The sequence below is a fragment of the Parasteatoda tepidariorum genome, chromosome 5 (assembly GCF_982258835.1).
Source record: "Parasteatoda tepidariorum strain Cologne lab strain chromosome 5, Ptep-v5.0, whole genome shotgun sequence".
Lineage (NCBI taxonomy): Eukaryota > Metazoa > Arthropoda > Arachnida > Araneae > Theridiidae > Parasteatoda > Parasteatoda tepidariorum.
Genome location: NC_141759.1, coordinates 49,151,781 through 49,168,950, shown reverse-complemented (window position 1 = coordinate 49,168,950; position 17,170 = coordinate 49,151,781).

Below are 17,170 nucleotides of genomic sequence, written 5' to 3'. Positions count from 1 at the left end.
TTGAAGAAATAATTGTCTTTTAGATACACATGACAAACCTGAACGGAAAGGAACTTTAGCTTTTCGCCTATTTTCCGGACCTGATTCCCTTTTTTTCCATCTGTATCGCATCAGCATTCATCTGTATCACCGAGACTGCTTCACACCAGTAGGACAAAAGAAACCAGCCCATGAACAAACATACCCAGCCTCCTTGCAGAGTTGTCTACGAAGATACGGACACATCGTATGGAATTATTGGAAAGCGAGAGGACTTATAGGGCAATAACCTTCGGTTTTCTCATTAACTTTCCAGTGCTATTGTTGTTGTTTCTTTGTTTAAATCTTTCATGTTCCTAATATTATTTAGGACCCCCTGATGCGACTTTACACATTGTCGACTCCCGGGCACCTCCACTCGCCGCGGTTTTATTTGTCAACAGTTTCACCGCCTTATCTAGTAACCCTCACTCAGAGGCAACCCTACGCTCGCCTCAATGCAGCACTCGCAAAAGTCATAAACGAATCTTCGCGCTCATGGATATTTTTAAAAGTTGCTTGTTGAATTAAGTTAAAATTTTATCCTCGTTTAAGACTAGAAAAATTCAAATATCGAGAACAAAATACTTCGTCCTTCTATAAAGAAAGAGGAAGAAAAATTTACATACACACAATTATTTCAGTTAATTGCATACATATTTCGGCTAAAAAAATTTTCAAATAGAAACTATTCTTGTAAATTAAATAAAAATCTGGAGTAATAAAATATTTATATCTTCAGAATAATCAATTTCTTTTGAATATCTTAATTAATAAACAAAGTTTAAAAAAATAATCCCCTATATAAATCATCACACTATTAAGTGTACATATTTTTAAAGATAAAACTATCAAAAAAAATTTTACGCAGTTTGAAAAATAATTATTTTCATTACCATTATTTTACCAGGTTTTTTCAATTGTTTCTATTTTGGAAAAAATATGTATTCTTCAAAATGCTTACAGTATCTTAAAAAAAAAGCATATATTTTATACTGAACAACTTTTGATTGACAATATTTCCTTCATAAGAGAGTCTTTAAAAAAATTTGAAAATATTTTAATTAAATTTGTTCAAATATTTTCTGTAAAATGCGTGCTATTATGAAAACAAGGAGAAAAAATATTTTTAGTAAAGCCATGAAAGAAACAAATCTATGACATACTCACTACTATTTTCGTATAGTTAATTTATTTTTTATAACATCAAATCATATTTATTAAAACTTAAAGTTGTGGCTGCTTAACTTTTTTTAATGTTTCTTAAATTTGTCAGGGAAAATTCCGATATTTTTCATTTTTCTTGCTTCTATCACTATTATTTGTATAGATCTGAAATTACTCATTGTTTCCTAATTAATTTTATCATATATTTTGCTATATATATTTATCCTTTCATTCTATGCTTCATTAATTTCATAACTTATCCATCTTGTAACTTTTTATTCATAATTTTATAACAACTTTAGCTTATTAGATTCTATAACTCAACAATTGGTCTATATATTTTATAATTTTTTATTCAATTTTTGGGCTTCTAAATAAGATATGGAAAAAAATACTATTAAAATTATTACAATTATTGTCAATCTAAATTTAGGCCTTTTTTTCCTCCTAAGTGCGAAAACACATTTACTAACTTAAGGTAACGTAATTTAACACGATTCATCTATTTTAATATAAACGATTCAAATCAGAAAGAAAAAGTCAGATCAGATCAGAAAAAGTGAGATGTGTATTTTAATTTATATTCTGCTTCAAAAATGAGACAAAAGAGACACAGAAAACTTTTCTGTTATTATTTAATAGTATTCATTAGTCTTTAAAATTCCAAAAGAATTTTTTAGTTGCTGGAATCATATAATAGTCTCATTTGTAACAACTTGTATTTTAATTTTTTTTACACAATAGCTTTTATTGTATGTAATTTGCTTTAAAAGTTCAAATATTTATTCTTAGATTGTCATGCAGTCTGTGTGTCTGAATCTGAAAACTGTATGACCTATTTTATTTTATTTGTTCCTTGCAAAATGGTAATAATTGTTTCTTATTTGATAATAAAAATCTTACTTTTGCTGAGATAATTGATCGCAAGAGTTTTGTTTTATTATCATAACATCGATTAATTTTTTTTTTGAGAAAAGTGTAAGTCCTCAGCCTTTCAACCCAAATGCTTTATAACTACTTTCTTTATTTAAAGTAAATTATAAAATTTAAAAATTGTTAAGATTCTCTTATTTGACTCAATATCTTGTCTTTAATGAATCAGAAATAAATAAACAGATTGTCCTTAAATTGTAATACAGTTACGATATGAGAATGTCAAAGTTGATGCTTAATGTTTACATTATATTTTTATTTTACAAATCATAAAAAGTTTTCTTTAATAAAAATTGTGTTCACCTCATAAATATACTTTAACTGCTACAAATTTTTAAGTCTTGGCTACCAAAGCTGTGGACGTATGAAGGAATACGTATGAAGGAATTTATCGTTTGGGACATAACATTTACAAAAAAGTGCCAAATCTAAGTACAATTGTTTGGACGCAAATATTATTAGCACTGCAAATGAGAATCATGACATCAAATTTAATCATAGATATCAATGTCAGAAAAGTAAAAAAGAATAAATTCACGCATAAAGCTGACAGCAACAATCTCCTCTTTATTACACGTATATAAAAAGAAAATGCTTAAAACTCATAAATTGTGTAGTCACTTAAATTAAAGGTTTTAAAAATTAAACAATAAGGTACAAAACCCTGCTGCATTATTGAATATTGTGTCCACATACTTGGCAAAGACACCATAAAATATTTGCAATAAATTTATAAAAATAATTAAAAAGCTATACCCTACTCATATATCCTACACCCACAACATAACTTTATCCTAAAAAGGAAATAAAAAAGTAAGAAATAAATATGTGTTTCAGGAAGTCCGAATAAAAAGAGAGTGATAATACACAAAAACTTTTAAAGCAGCTAAATTTATTCACACTTCATGTTCACTCATGCGTTTTTTAAATCGTATGTCGCAAGTGAAACATGCGCGAATTAATATTCGAAGATTTTCGCGAGAAAATTTGAAAGCCGACTTGGCGAATGTAAGATTGGCGAATTTCAAAATACGGTGCCAAAGAAGTGCCCGGGAGTCGACAATGTGTAAAGTCGCCCCCCTGATACTGGAAATAAAATAAAAAACAGAGATTTGGAAGCAATGGAATGTTGCTTAGTGTGAACTGCATAGCATTCGAACAATAAGGTTCATGCACCAGGCCTTTCTAAATATATGAAAACTAACTCGTTCAACTCTCGAAAAAATTATTATGGGTTGCATAATATAATTTTTTTTAATAAACACTATCGCTCAAAATGTTCTAAAATATAGTATCCAAGAATTTATATTCACCCCTACTATTATTTTGACAAACTTTGTCGTATAATTCTTCCTTTTGTTGATATCATGTAAAATTCACCCTTTATTTGAAATGGAGCAATACCTACTACATTTCATACATTTTGAGAAATTTCTTAATATTTTAAAAGCTCAAACTCGTAAAGTATTTCAGCTACAAGTTCCGTGTGAGTATCAAGTTATAACTTATTTAATTTAGTAAAGAACTGCAATTTGCGTAGTTTTTGCAACACTAATACTTCGGGAGATATTTTTAAAAAAATCGGGAAAAAGGTAAACATTCAGTGGTTTTTTCAAGATGGCGATGAATGCTGTTGTCCAAACAATTGGAAAGCTTGGACTTTTCATACCTGTACGAACCAACGCAATATACAAATGAATTGAAACTAAGCAAATTTTTGTAACCATTCATTTTATTTGACTGGATTAACAATAAAATAAAATGAAAAAAGTGCGTCAGGTGAAGTGCGTCAGGTTATGTGAACTATTTTTTTATCTTAGTAAAAAATAATCACGGTTTCTTTTTTTAGTTCCTCTTTCTAATAAACGTATAACTAAAATCTCTGTTTTAGATCAAAAAACAGAAAAATCTTACGAATTCCATTTTACCAACGATAGTTAAATCTTATGAATAAATGAAATATCATTTAGTTAAGATTGGTGCATTCATTCTTACCAGTTCTTTCATTTTGAAAATTACCTAACATGCAGTTCATAAAAGTTTAAACACAGAAAATAAGCAATTTTGTGATTTAATTATAATCATGTTAAGAAAGTACAAAACTTATTGTTTGTCCTTTCTAAATATAATATTTTACTTAATATATATATATTAGGTGATTTAAGATGCCTTGTATACAAATAAAAATATTAATTTAATCAATGGAAAAAACTTGGAAAATAGTTGCAAATCAATGAGTAAATTATTAAATTTTATATTGCAAAGCGGCAAAAAAAATTTAATTGTCAAAACTATAATAGATATATTTCACATTCTCAAGTAACATTGTGCATGCTTGGGAACGCGCAGAGTAGTGAAATACACAAAGAAGTTATTAAACTGACTTTCGATTCCCCAGATTTTAAAATCACGTATATCGCATGATCTCGGTTGGTCTTACTGGTCAAACACCGGCCCTTCCGAACCGAAGCCCGATACTCTGACCACAGGGCTACCACGACAGAAGAGCATAAACTTACATTTTTGCCACTCTATTTTGAATCTTTCAGTTTAGAAAAAAATCGATGAAATTGCAGAAAAAAAAATTTTAATTTTTAATTGAATGATTAGCTAAAACAAATCAAGTATATAAATTTATGCGATATTTTAAAATCTACCTAAGACAAGGTAATTGTTTTTAGATGTGCATTGTTATAAGGTATTATAATTCCTTCCAAAAAACAACGTACATTATGTTTGGATTCGTTTTTGATCAGATAACAGATTGATTGCTTCAGGATTTCAAGTCTCCAACTGAGATAAAACCGAGGTTTAAGACAATAAAAACGAAACCTTTTAAATCAATATTTACCTTTAAAGTTAAAGTAATCTAGGTAAGGAGCGTGTATACCTTATCATTTAAAGAACAATAAAAGATACTTGGATGGCGCTGAAAATGTTTAGTATTAAAACGCCCTTCTAACTCTTATATAGAATTAACATTTTTTCTCTCCCTTAATATAAATGTGTTTTTGAGAGCCTCAAATATTCCTATAAAAATGAATGAATGTAATGTTGTAAATTCATGTTTTTCACAAGGTTAGAGATTTGGGAAAAGAATATCAACAGTCCACATTGACTTTTTTTGATATATGTATACTGATAAAAAATAACACGTAATGAAAATCGCATTGCTCTATCAGCTCAAATAACAAAAAAAAATATTATGAAACTATTGTAACGTCCTGTATTTTTTATTTTTTAATTACCATTTCCTTAAGAAAAATCATTTGATACGAAATCATTTACTGAAAACGTAGAAAGAACATCAATATAACGTTTTATTTGACATTTTATAGTTCACTCAGTTTCTCTATCATTATCAGTATTTATCAGTATCTATTAATACCATGATTATATCTAATAATTGTTTTCAAGAAAGTGATAATAATCTGCACTCTTCTACGAATTAAAATCAAGAAAATTCGCTCCTGCTTTAATCCATTATCTGAGTAAGCGGTAACTGAATACGGTAATTTACAGGAAACTAATTCCGCATAACGGTTAAAGAATCTTATTTGAAAGAAAAATTCTAAACTATAAAACAAAAGAAATTATCAGCGTTTTTTTTTAATTATTATTTCCCTTATACTCCCGAAATTTAAATTTAATTCTGAACTTTCAAGGCGATAAAAATGGTTAATTAAGTAAAATGCATAAATTTTTGTACTACCGGCTCATATTCGTGATAAAAGTTTTGTTGATTGGGCCCTAATGATTGTCAAATGTAAACAAATTGCAAATTACTTTTTCGGGAGCCATGGTGCGTTCGCCTCCCATTTAAGGGACCCATGTTAGAACCCCAGTGAGGCTAGTTGATACAAATTCTGTTCCTGACTCGTACCAATCACAGTGTTGACATAAAATATCCTAAATGGTAAATGGATCATGGAATACCCTACAGATCAGAATCTGCATCCCCATTATCTTAGAATCCCCTTGCAGTCAGACTCACTCTGGAAGGTTTTCGTGGTACTCTCTTTCATGTAGAGCAAATACGGGTTAGTTCCATCAAAAAGTCCTCCACAAAGTCTAGTTTCTGCCAACGCTTGATCTAGGAGTTCCCTTGTTTTCTGAGTTGAATTTCAAATTATTAAGGCTTCGGAATTAACCATTGACAATCGTAAACTTAGAATTCGGTCGGCTGTTCAACTCAAGTTATAAAATGAAGTTAAAAAAATCACTTCGATGATTTCCCAAGAAGCAAAACCAGTATTGTTTTCATCTCGGAGTTTTCCGTTTCGTTATAACTTTTATAAAATTTAGAAGTATGTCATTTAATTATCTTAAATAAATAAATAAACTCCATTGATCCAATCATGTAACTTGACTTATTGAAAATTAAACGCAGGAAGGAACACTAAAACTAAAAAAAAAAATTGCTTTAACACATATTGTTAGATATTTTGATAAATTTGAACTATAATATAATTAAATTTTCGAATCTTGTAATGCAGCACCCTGTTCAAAAAAAGATCGATCAAATTAATCGTGCTTTAAACACGATATTATGGTTCAACTGCAAACGAAAACTTCGTTCAATTTAACACTTTGACAAGGTTGCAGTAAAATTGCTGAGAAATGTTTCTTAGTTGCATGGTTTAAGATCACTTAATTTGTATTTTGTTGAGATGTTTATTGAAGCTAGTTATTTTAGTCACATAAAAAGGTCAAAAAATATAAAAATACTCCTTACAAACAGACTGAATTTTTTGAAACTGGTTAATGTATTTACTTGCATTAGAAATGTCAATTTTTATATTAAAAAACTAATGATCCGGTAAAATAAATTACAAATATATACCTCCAGCTTATAAATGTAAACTTCTTTTAGTGTATTATTGCAAAATCCATTCAACGATTTGAAAACATTAGCTTTAGTTATAATTTTTCAAAGAACGAGTGGTGCAATATCATGTTAAAAATACCACGCGTAATCACAGTTGCTTTCACGTGAGAGCAGCCACATACTTCATCAATTATAGGAAACATAATTTTAAGAAATTAAAACTCTGATAACCAGAAACCTTATGTATTTTTGTATTTTTTAATTGCACACATGTATTTTTAATTAATTTAACATTCGTTATTTATATTAATATTCGTACAAGAAATATACTAATAATCCTTAATTTCTCGTTGGACAAAAACTATCTATGATTTTTCAAGATTTATATATTTATGATAAATTAAGTTTGATTTTTGAAAAATTAAAATCACCATTAAGTTCCCATTTTATTGATTTTGAATTTATTTTCTGTTACTAAAAGCAAATGAAGTACGAGCATCTCTTTAAGATATTTAGAGGCTTTTAAAGTTTAAAACGTTCTACATAATGTTCAACAAATTCCATGCTAGTAAAAAAAAATTTCAATCTCAATTATTTAAGACAAATGTAAAGTTTATGAATGTAATGTTCCTATATTCTTTTACCTGTTATAATTTATTTTTCGCTCCTTTTCTACTTAGGATAGAACTATGAATATGTTTTTAAAAGTGAATGCAAATGTGTTTAACTTTATTTATGTATGTTTAATTAATCGAAAAACCGGAGTAAATTGTTTTCTGACATAACTTATTTTGTTAATAGGGAAATTATTACGCGGATATAAGTGAGCAAGATAACCACATTCTTTAAGATAAATTGAGTGTATCTTTGGGCAAACTTGGAATTCAATTTTGAGATATTTGTATCAAAAATAGAGGTTGGGAGTCAAGGTTGAGCTGTGTCAATACATATAGTTTGATTAGAAAACAATCGAAGTAAACAATTCCAAGGTAAATCCAATTTTTTTGGGATTTTTTTGAAAAGTGCATACTTTGTGGTACTATTTAACCTCATTTTCTTATCATTTTTCAAAGTGCAGCTGAATAATTTCTTATAAAAAAGAGATAGGAAAAAGTTTGCAATGTGGGAAAACGAATGTCTTTTTTAACATTTAAATAGATGTAATACATATAAATATGATATATATATGTTACGGTGAATGACCGAAATCTGGAGAATGTCGACTCTCACCGGTGAATGTCAACAATCACATAGTCGCTGCAGTTCATATCCGAAATATTTGTTATGTCCAATTTTATATTAATTTATTCGTTGATATTATTATATTTATTTGATATATTTATATTTATTCAATATTTTAATACCAACTGACGATAGATTAGAAGAAACATCAGTGTTTGGAATATCGGGCAAATATATACCGGGCAATGGCACTTGACATTAAAAAAACATCAGTGTAGGGTATACCGGGCAAATGTATACAGGGCAGTAGCACTTAACCATAAAAAACATCAGTGTAGGGTATACCGGGCAGTGGCACTTGACCTTAAAAAAAACATCAGTGTAGGGTATACCGAGCAAATGTATACCGTTCAAATGTAAATGTATGGCCCGATACTCCAAACACTGATGTTTCTTCTGATCTATCGTCAGTAAGTATTAAAATATCGAATAAATGTAATTATATCCACGAATAAATTCATATCAAATGGAATGTAATAAATATTTCGGACATTCACCAAAGCGACTATGTGATTGTCAACATTCACCGGTGAAAGTCAACAACCACCGATTTCGCCATAACATATATATATATATACCTATTACACTCTAAATTAAAAGCATACTTTCAATACTTTCAATCTTTTTTTCAAAATCAATTTCAGCACAGATCTTATGCTATTTGTTCACAACCACCGATTTCGCCATAACATATATATATATATATATATATATATATATATATATATATATATATATATATATATATATATATATATATATATATATATATATATATATATATATATATATATATATATATATATATATATATATATATATATATATATATATATATATATATATATATATATATATATATATATATATATATATATATATATATATATATATATATATATATATATATATATATATATATATATATATATACCTATTACACTCTAAGTTAAAAGCATACTTTCAATACTTTCAATCTTTTTTTCAAAATCAATTTCAGCACAGATCTTTTGCTATTTGTTCACAATAAAAAATGTTTTTTATTTCATTTTTTCTTTTAGGCTTATTGAGTTTCTTATTTACCTCATTGACTTTCTCTATCCAAGTTTCCTTTATATCCTTTTTAAATACTTTAATCGCGACTAACATATTTTTAAAAAAATAAAGAATTTAAAAAAAACTTTTACTCTAAAAAATTCAAAAATATATATGTAGAATCAATTTCATAGTTCCGCTTGTATTCTCCTATTTAATTTCATCCTTTTTCTTGATTTAAATTTTTAAAGTAACATTTTTAATTTTGCAAAATCGCAGATTAGATAAAATATGCGATTTAGCAAAATTTAATTTAATCGCTTTATCTGCATAAAATAACTGATGCATTCAATGTCTTTTAATCATATTGATTCTCCGTACTAAAATTCTATATAGGTAAGTAATAATAACGAGGAAACGTAACGTGCATTACTGATTTTCTCAAGATTTTTGCCATTAAAGTCCCTTTTTTATTATAAATTATCTTACTTTTTTTTTTAGAATTCACTTGGTAAATAATATAGATTTGTTTTAGAAAACTTAACTCAACCAAAGTCGAAATGTTACATAGCAAAAGGCCCAGATTGTAGTTCAGAAAGTCAAGAACATTTTTAGTCGAATTTCTGAAACATCGTTTATCCAAGGAATTTTATTTTATGTTCTTTGCTATGGATATTTTATGTTACGTTTAAAATTATAGACTTTACGTATTTAGGAGAGTGGGTGAAATTTAAAATGTGTGTTTAAAAAATTGAAATTTTTAAAATTGCAAAAATTATGCAATTAAGAAAGTCTGGAATTTAAGAAATTTAGCGTAGCATTTGATTCGTTTTTTAAACTTCTGTTATGACTTTTTTAAATACCGTTTAATACTAAAACTCCGCCACATGAAGAGCTTCGGCTACTCCGTGCGCCAGTCCCAAGTCTGGATAAAGGAGGAGGGTTGGGCGTAGGGCAAGTCCCTCTACCCCGTAAAACATCCCTGACTACAGAAACCAAAGGCATATCGGGCCAAATTCTCTTGGCAGAAGCAATGACTTGTGAAATTCCAAATGACAGTTATCTAACCTGGAATGGGGAAATCCCGCCTATGAAGTGTCGAAGGGAAAGCCATTTGGAGCCTTCGATGCGGAAGAAGTCATTGATGAAACCTAAACTCTAGTTCCGAATTGGCGCTTGGAATGTAAGAATTATGTTCCAATGTGGAAAAAGCAGACAGGTGTCAATGGAAATGGATAGATACCAATTGGATATCTTGGGAATATCAGAACTAAGATGAACAGGTTTTGGTAAGCTTAAAACTGGAAATGAACAAACCATTTTGTACTCGGGAGCTGAAGAAAAGCATGAAAGAGGCGTGGCGCTAATCATTAATGAAGAAACAGCGAAGAGTCTATTGGAATGGGAACAAATCAGTGAAAGAATTTTAAGAGCACGATTTTATTCAAAATACATTAAACTATCAATTATTCAAGTGTATGCACCAACGAAGGATGCTGATGAGGAGGAAAAGGAGGCATTTTATGATCAACTACAATGTGTTTTAAATCGAGTTCCAAAACATGACACGATACTTCTTATGGGGACCTTAACGCTAAGGTTGGAAAACGGATTAGCGATGATGAAACCTCCATGGGAAACGAATCACCGGGCGAGAGGAACGAAAATGGAGAACTGTTTGTTTCCCTGGGTGAACTAAATAGTTTGAACATAGGTGGGAGTAGATTCAAGCATAGAGAGATACATAAATGTACGTGGACCTCACCAGACGGAAGAACAAAAAATCAAAGAGATCATATTGCAATTAATAACAAGTTCAGGAACTCACTAAGAGACGTAAGAGCGATGAGAGGTGCCGATGTTGGATCAGATCACTACTTGATTCTAACAATATTAAAACTAAATTTAAGAAAATCATCAAAGAAGACGGAACATAAAATAATAAGCTATGACATTGCTAAGTTAAAAGCCAAAGAGTGCAGACAAGAATTTTCAATCGAGTTGAAAAACAGATTTGAGCTGTTAAGGGAAGAATAAAATCATAGCAACACTCAGCAATCAGAAAATGAGGTAAAAGAAAAAGTTGAGGAGACTTGGGAAAATATCAAAAACATTTATTGCGATGTAGCAGAAAAAGTGTTGAGTAAAAAGAAAGGAAAGAAAATCAAAGAATGGATAACGGGAGAAACATTAATACTAATTGAAAACAGAAGGAAAAAGAAAATACAGATGGAAACTACAAAGTCTGAAAGATTATATAATCGGTATAGACAGCAGCATAGTCAAATTGATAGAGAAGTAAAAAAGTCAGCCAGAAAAGACAAAAGGAAATATTTCACAGACCTTGCCACTGAAGCTCAAGATGCAGCGCAAAAAGGACAAATAAGTACTTTCTATCAGAAAGTGAAACAAATAAAAGGAAATAAACGAAATTCGCGATATGCAATACGAGACAAAAACAATACGTTACTTACTACGGATAAGAGGATCGAAGAAAGATGGAGAGAATATTTTGAAGATACGCTTAACGCACACCATGTTGAAAATTCTGAGCAACTCCCAAATGTTACATTAAATGTAGCATCTACTGTAGATTTTTCTTTGGAAGATATCTCGCTGGATGAGGTACAGAGTGCCCTGAGGGCCACAAAACCAAAGAAGGCTGCAGGGAGAGATGGAATCGTGGCAGAGATGCTTAAGGCAGATTTTGAAACCGCTACAAGACAGTTGCAAAAGCTCTTCAATGAAATCTGGAGAAATGAAAGAATACCAGAACAATGGAAAGAAGCAGAGTTAAAATTCCCAAGAAAGGCGATCTAACAAAATGCGAAAATTGGCGGGGTATTAGCCTACTTTCCATACCGGGAAAAATATTTGGAAGGATAATTTTGAATAGACTAAAACATGAAATCTATGGAATTTTAAGAGAAGAACTAGCAGGTTTCCGCAGTGGAAATGGAACAATGCAGCAAATCTTCACACTTAGAAATATCATTAAGCAAAGCTTAGAATTTAACACCTCTTTATATTTAAACTTTATTGATTTCAGTAAACCTTTTGATTTAGTTAAGAGAGAGAAATTATGGGATATTTTATCACTTTATAATATACCAGAGAAATATATTAACATAATCAAAGATATGTATGATAACAGCAAAGCATGTATGGAAGTAAATGGAGAATTAACTAAATTCTTTTTGGTAAAAACTGGCGTGAGACAGGGATGTGTTTTATCAGGATTTTTATTTATACAGGTGACAGACTGGATAATGCGAAACAGCTTTAAAGATGAAAAAAGAGGAATAAGGTGGAATTTCACAACTACTTTAGAAGACCTGGATTTTGCTGATGGCATCGTACTTATTTCATTCAAATGTACAGACCTTCAGCTTAGAACAGACAAATTCAACAAATATTCAAATAGTGTAGGTTTATTCATAAACAAGAAGAAAACTAAAGTAATGAGAATAAATCAAAAGAAAAATGACAAAATTAAAATCGAAAATCACGAAATAAATGACATAGAGTCATTTAGCTATTTAGGTTCTATTGTAGATAAAAAAAAGGTGGAAGTAGTGAAGATATTAGACAGAGAATAATCAAAGCAAGAACATGTTTTAAAGGATTGCATAAATTTTGGAGAGAGTCAAATTTTGAAATAAAGACAAAAATAGTTGCTTACAAAGCTAAAGCAGTACTATTATATGGCGCAGAAACCTGGAAACAGACTAAGATCGAAATACAAAAATTAAAAACCTTTCAAAGCAAATATTTAAGATTTATTTTTAAAATTTTCTGGCCTTACAAAGTATCAAATCAAAATCTATTAAAGAAAGCTAAAATAAAAACAGTAGAAGATGAAATTAAAAAACGAAAATGGAGCTGGCTCGGACATATCCTTAGAATGCCCAAAGAAAAAATTACATCTGTTGCGCTTACATGGGCTCCTGGTGGTAAAAGAACAAGAAGAAGACCCAGACTTACCATTCAGCGCATGTTTTAGGGCGAATTAAAAGAATGTGGAATATCTGGCTGGGAGGAAGCAAGATCTATTGCTAGAGACAGGAGGCGTTGGAGGAATATGCTAGAGGCCCAAAGGCACGTAGTGCCAAAAGGCACGTAGAGGATAAGTAAGTAAGTTTAATACTAAATAATTTCTTTACTATTAAGTCTTAATTTAAAAGACTTTAACAGCCGATAAACAATTTTGGATCATTTTGCAAGAAATGTTTCATTTAACATCAGTTACATGATTATACATTTATCATTTTTCTTTTTTTTTGTTAAGAGAAAAGGTAAATTTTTTAATTTATTTGATAAGTGCCATTTTTATGAATACCATAAATATTTAAATTTGGTCACGTATTATTGTGTCTGTGAAGATTGGCAGCACGTTTCCCATTGTTAAAATTTCGACTTACTCTTGGATTGACTAGATACTTTATATTCGTTTTCTTACGATTTTTCGATGTAAAAAGTAAACTTTATTGCACTAACATCATTTTTTTCGGTATCTACGTACTTTCTCATTACACAAATAGGATATCTTGAAATCTGCATTTTTCTTTCTTTCTATTCTATAGCAAAAATCCTTTTTTATGAATAACGTGGAAAATATTTAAGTGGCCACAAATTAAATAACGTATTCGAAATTGTGTTTCAAAGTCTATGCAAACAAACTTTAACCTACGTGTACATTTGATGTCTTTTTCTTGTAGGATCTTTAATTCTGAGAGAAATAGTAAACGGTTGTGTTATATAGTGAGTTTAAAAATATCAATGTATTAAAATATACACTGGATTTTTTTCTCATACTCCTACAAAAAAAAATTTAAAATATGGAATATATCGAGTAAACAATTTATATTTCGGGTGAGAGTGTTAACTAGTGAATGGTTTCAAATAGAAGAGATATCAATTAAAATTGATTGATTCATTTGAATGATTTCACTAGTGAGAAATTTGATTATTTTAATATAGAACAAACACAAAAGTCATATTACAAAGGTTTTTCTCTGTTTGAAAAGCAGAGAAAAATCTTTGTAACCAGTTTAAGATAAAATTTTTTTCGTGATAATAAAGATCACTTTAGACAAGAGGCAAACTTGTTAGGTTTCACTGCACCTTAAAAATTAAATCTTCGAAGTTCAATATAAAATTTAAGAGTGAAAGCCTTCAAATTAATGTCCTCTGAACATTGAAACTTAAATAGATTTATAGGGCAACGTTTTTTATAGCATTTTCTTGGTGAAAATGACAAGTGTTATCGATAAAAGCAAACATAGACTGCTCAACATTTTATCTTTCATTATTATTAGAAACAAAAATAAGTGATAAAACAGTCAAGGCATTTTTGTAAAAAAGTTTTATTGCTTTTTTTTTACGATTTCGTATCTTTAACGTATTTTTCTTTAATATTGCATTTCATGACGCGGTTATATAGTTATCAACTGAAAATGAAACTAGTTTAAATTTCTTTACTTTTTAAAAAAATTGTAGGTTATGATGATATTGCCTAAAATTATTTCGAGACATAACAAAACGTAAATTATAGATTAAAGATTATAAAAAGTGTAAGTTCCCAAAATAAATAATTATTCTCATACCGCATTTATTTTTTGTTAATATATATTTTTATAGTATTTAACATATTTTGTACATATATTAACAACTCTATAAACTTCATTCCGATCATAAACACCTGTTTGCTATGATTAAATTTTTTTTGTCGTAGTTAATAAATAATTTTATTCTTCATTTAGTTATAAAATTAACCAATTTAAAACAGTGATGTAAAAAATAGGGGCATGATTTGCTTTTCGCTGTGTTCTATACTTCTTTACTCCCTCCCTCCTGAATTACTGGCAGTACATCCAGTACTCCCAGTACTTCCTCCTACCAGTTCCTTTCTGATAATTTACGAGTGTATTTTAAGTTAAAAAATGTACTTTTGTAATTAGTGGTATTATTTTTGTAATAAAATCCTAAATATATATTACACATACACACTACGAAACTTATGCTCAATCTGGATGAGCAGTCTTACTGTTCCGTGAAATGCTTTGCAGCGAGGAAGTAGCGAGTTCAAATCCCGCTGAAAATTCCTTCCTTTCCTATTTACCCTTCGACTTGACAAAAGATAATAAGCCGTACAAGTCTGAATATGTATATGTAATAATAAATAAAATATCCAACGAAATAATGTTTATAAATATTTGTCGTATAACAGTGAACTAAGATTTATTTAAAAAAGACCCTGTTATATGCAATTTTAAAATTTGAGATATTGGATACACGATTGTGTTAAAATCAAAAAGTATACCCAAAAGAGATTTGCATGGGGCATAATTTCTGACCGATTTCCATGGATTAAGTTCTACAGTTTTATTAACCCATAAACGTAGATCATTTTATATTGCAACATGAAAAGTTATGATACAGAATGCGTACTCTACCTTAGTGTTTCAATTAAGTGGACAGTTTCTCATGTTAACTGATATTTAAGTTTTTAAAAATAATCTTAATACCCTGATGATAGATAAAAAATTAAAACACCATGGTTCAAAAATATCATCGTAGAAGGGCATGCTTTCCTTCTCAAAAATAAAACTGCGAATGAAGTAATTCTACTGTCAGTTTTTATGAATTCAGATTAAGGAAATAAGTTTTCCTGCCAAGTTGCTGTATTAGGTAAAAATGCCAATATATTTCCTACGCAGATGATTAAATAATTAATTTATACTACTTAATATTCTTCCATTGCTACGACACTGATTTATATTGGTATATAAAGGGTTCCAAAACTGTGAATAATAGGCGAAACCGTGTATAATAGGTTGGGCACATCTAAACGATTGGGAACTGAATAGCAGGCGGTGCTTTCTTATTCGTATTGATTATTCGTGACCACTCAAACCAGCGCTTTCATTCCTCTAAATTGCAGAAATTTTATGTGAATTTTAAGTCGCTTTATGCGAATTAGCCGCATTGAATATCAGAAAAATTTCGATACATCCAGTTCCTGCCTCTACTTGAATGCATTATTCTACAATATTCAATAGAAAAATAAAATGCAGATAATTTAGATAAAAAAATAACTTCCATTTGAAATATGCACATACAGACAGTACAATTCTAGCACATTCGATAACATTTCCTGCCATCGATTGCTATGCAATTCTCAATCCTTTCTACATGGCCTAGTTTTGACCATCAATTTTATAACTTTCTGTATACTGTTTAAGTTTCATGAACTATTATCTATGCAATTAGTTGGTGCCTTTTATAGTACATTAAATGAAAAAGTAGTGTTTGCAATGATTTCTTTGGACTCAAAATAATAGTTTTTAAATATCCTAATCAATTTTCTTTTTTTTTACTAAAGTATTTCTTGAAAAAAGCACTGAGAAAACATTCGGTCAAGTTAAAAAAAGGTTTTCTTTGCTCGTTAGAGGATACAAAGTTCATAAAATGTATTAGCCTTAATGTTCCTCATTTGTTAACTCGATTGATTTGATGACCTACATAACACATAATTAAAAGAGTAAAAATGCTTTGGGTTTACAGTCATGCACAGAAATCAAACCTGGGAAACCGGTATGACAAATCATATTGTACAAATGGTTTTAAAATCAGGTAAAAAAATGTGTTGGGGAACCACTCCTGACTTCATAATGGGTGTGAAAATAATCTATTATAACCTTTTGTGAAGTTTTGCTAACTATATATCTAACTATTTTACTAACTATCAAGTGAAATACTTTTTTAGCTCATTTTTTTAGCATAATTTACTATAACCGTTAAAATAAAATTTCGGGGAAGTCATGCATTTTATTTTAATATTTACCTTACTGGCAAAAATAATTTTAACTCAAAGGATACAGTGATGTGACACTCCCGAAACTTGACAGTTTTGGTAAATATTTTAAAGTGCCGGTACAACCAAAA